The sequence below is a fragment of the Lycium barbarum genome, chromosome 2 (assembly GCF_019175385.1).
Source record: "Lycium barbarum isolate Lr01 chromosome 2, ASM1917538v2, whole genome shotgun sequence".
Taxonomy (NCBI): Eukaryota; Viridiplantae; Streptophyta; class Magnoliopsida; order Solanales; family Solanaceae; genus Lycium; species Lycium barbarum.
Genome location: NC_083338.1, coordinates 9,596,483 through 9,599,873, shown reverse-complemented (window position 1 = coordinate 9,599,873; position 3,391 = coordinate 9,596,483). Strand labels below are relative to the sequence as shown.

Below are 3,391 nucleotides of genomic sequence, written 5' to 3'. Positions count from 1 at the left end.
CTCCTTCATTTTTATATCAAGTATATATATTCACATTACCTCACCATGTTTGTCTGAGCCGACAAGAAAGAAACAATTTTATTGGATATCTTTTCCCTTTTCTTTTAAGTGGATGGTTTTATGCTTTTGATTTATAAGCTAAAAGTTATAAGTTAAAAGTTTTAATTATAATTTTTGACTTATTTTTATAATTTTAGCTTAAAAGTTATTTTAATTTAAAAACATCTAAAATAAGTCAATCCAAACAGGTTCTAAACTGGCCAAGATATAGGAAGATGAATGAGATCTTGTTTTTTTGGAAATTACCTATCGGGATTCGATGTTTATACTAAATTAACACTCCCTCCCAGGGGCTTGGACAGTAACGGGCTGGGGGTTAATCCCATTCCCTTCGTCGAAAAATTGCACTGTATATACAAGGTCAAAATTCTTTTTTGATAGGTTGGATATCCCAGTATTAAATTTGGTATTAATTTTATACTTTATTTGGTACAAAGTATAAATTTATCCCAGGATAATTTTATACCTTGTGCCAAATAATATAAATAAAACCCAAAACTAATCCTGAGATATTCCACCTTATCCCATCATAGTTGGGATTATTTTATCCCACCATTCAAATGGGATAAATTAGTCCAGGATTATAATATCGGGATAATTTAGTCCGCGTACCAAACAACCCTATAAATATAATAAATGTTGAACTCTCTTCACGTCTTCATGTGTTTATATTTTTAAACACCCTTACTAAAAATCCTGAATCTGTCATTGCTCCCTCCGTTTATTTTTACTTGTATACAGTGGACTTTACACTCCCTTTAAGAAATAGTAAATGAAGTTCATATTTTACCACAATACACATATTAATTGTTGTATAGCAATGTTGCGCCTCGTAAAGAAAAAGAGAAAAGGCAAGGATTTGCTTATGCCTCAACTCAAGGATAAGTAGTACCATAACAGTGAATCTGGAAAAATTCAATCACAGAAATTAGAAGACAAGTTTTAAAGAAGAAAATAGACAGTACCAGATAGTCTTGTAACAGAAGTGTAGAAAGCTGTGTAAAGCACAATTTGTAAGTCAAATGAGTGGAGTGAGGAGTAATAAATATTCAAAAGACAGAGAAGACTTTAACCATTGATAAGTTTAACGGTGCCACAATTAAATTTTTTGATTCCAGCGACAACCTTAACTTTTCCGGATATGATTTTCTCTAAGTTGGGATCGAAATAACATAGCGTCATGCGAAAGCTAATAATTGCAAAACTTTGAACAACGATAAATCAAACGATAAAAAAAATATATTAAAAAAGAGGCATAATTATATTCTAATATGGTCAATTGATCTACGTATGAAAAAATCAATATAAAAGCATAAAAATTTTTGATAGAATAATCTCTCATAAACAAAACTTTTTAATAATTACATTATGAATGCTATTATGTTCTGTTGTATGAAAGGAATTCTTTAATTTATAGAGATACAAAACCTTTCCTCCTAGAAAGAAAGAGGTTATCAATATCAATAACAGGTTTTCCTTGATTGTTCTTTAGTTGTGGCCCAACGGATGGCCTTTCTAGTCCTCATTTTTCATTGTTTCCAAGAATAAACCATGTCAAAATGAACAAAATCTTGTCAAGTAGCCAAAGTGGTAACCATGCCATCAACAACATAGCCAGCTCAAAAGTTGATTTCCCAAAAATCTCTCTGGGCAAAACATGAACCTGAATAAACAAAAACCCAGAGGAAAAACTATATTAGAGAATCTAAACTTTGTCGAAATGTGTGATCATCTTGTTCAAAAGTTGAGTATAGTATTAATTACTTACCGAGCTACGACAGACCATTTGATGGTTAAGCATCATGGTTACAAAGATCAAGTGAAACTTCCGTGCCAGAATTTCCACAACCAACAACAAGAACTTTCTTTCCCTTAAATTTCTCACCAGACTTTTATTCACAAGCATGAATAACTTCACTACCAAATTCCTTAAGTCCATCAATTTCAGGCACGACTCTTTCAGCATTTTTCCCAGTGGCAACAACAAGCCACTGGCAAGTGTACTCAGCTTAGAGCCATTTGCTGAGACAATTTTCTGGTTCGACGAAGCTTGTCAATTATGGAGGGTGAAAACTGTTTCAGCAAATGGCGCTGAAGTTGAGTACATTTGCCAGTGGCTCGTTGTTGCCACGAGTAAAAATGCTGAAAGAGTCGTGCCTAAAATTGATGGACTTAAAGAATTTGGTGGTGAAGTTATTCATGCTTGTGAATACAAGTCTGGTGAGAAATTTAAAAGAATGAGAGTTCTTGTTGTTGGTTGTGGAAATTCAGGCATGGAAGTTTCACTTGATCTTTGTAACCATGATGCTCAACCATCAAATGGTTTGTCGTAGCTCGGTAAGTAATTAATACTATACTCAGCTTTTAGACAAGATGGTCACACAATCGACAAGCTTCATCGTACTTAGCAGATTAGACACACTCATTGAACTGTGGGTTAATGTCAAAGTGCTTGGCATAAGATTCAAGGCGTTCATTGAATTTTCTTTTTGTAGGGTACTCAGGGTAGTGTTCTGGAAATGGGAATTTGGGTAATTGACAGAATTGTTTAGGAAGGTGAAGTTTCAAACTATCATAAGTCCTTTTTTGCCATAATGATGCAATACAATCAGCTCTTTCCAAGATTACACAAGGGACACCTTATTTGATGTTTAGAAAGTTTTTTTTTGAATTTGAACTTTGGTTTTTGTGAATTGGAGAAGTAGTAGTAATAGTAGTAAGTAGTATTTGTTTTGTTGTAATGAGAGAGATAAAAAGTCAACATAGGAGAGTTGTTTGTTTGAAGAGAAAGGAGAGGGGAGTGGTGTTTATATAGAAAGTGTTGGGCAGTGACACATGAAAGGTGACAGAGGGTGGTAGGTTAATGTCATTCTCAAATCATAAGCTAAAGTCTGCCCTCTATTCTTTTTTGCTAATTTAATATTCTATCCGGATCAAAAAAAAATGTTCACTTACTTTTTATTTTTTAATTTAAAAAGAGTGTTTACTTATCAAATAAAAAAAGAATTAATCTTACTTTTTCAGATTTACCTGTATCCGAAAACTAGCAGTGCGCCCTGTCAGTCCTCCAGGGCCCAAATAACTTAATTTTCTACCATGAACTATTTGTGTCAATGGATTAGTTCGATCTACCCTTATTAAGTGTTAAGTGAACAAATTTCAATACCATTTTAATCAAATTACTTATTTTGTCTAAAAATTAGTGTTTTATTTAGAAATGTACAAAATTGCTAAGTGGACACTCTTTTTTATCCGGAGCGAGTACTTAATCAATTAATTATTGATCTTACTAAAATAATATACTTCTATTTTTCTATTTCAAGTGGGAAGG

The 3,391-nt window shown here is 32.9% G+C and overlaps 1 pseudogene; it reads right to left on the bottom strand.

Annotated features, from left to right (window-relative positions):
• Window positions 1–1,365: 1,365 nt before the first annotated feature.
• Window positions 1,366–3,391, bottom strand: part of LOC132628323 (probable indole-3-pyruvate monooxygenase YUCCA8) — a 3,117-nt pseudogene continuing 1,091 nt past the window's right edge.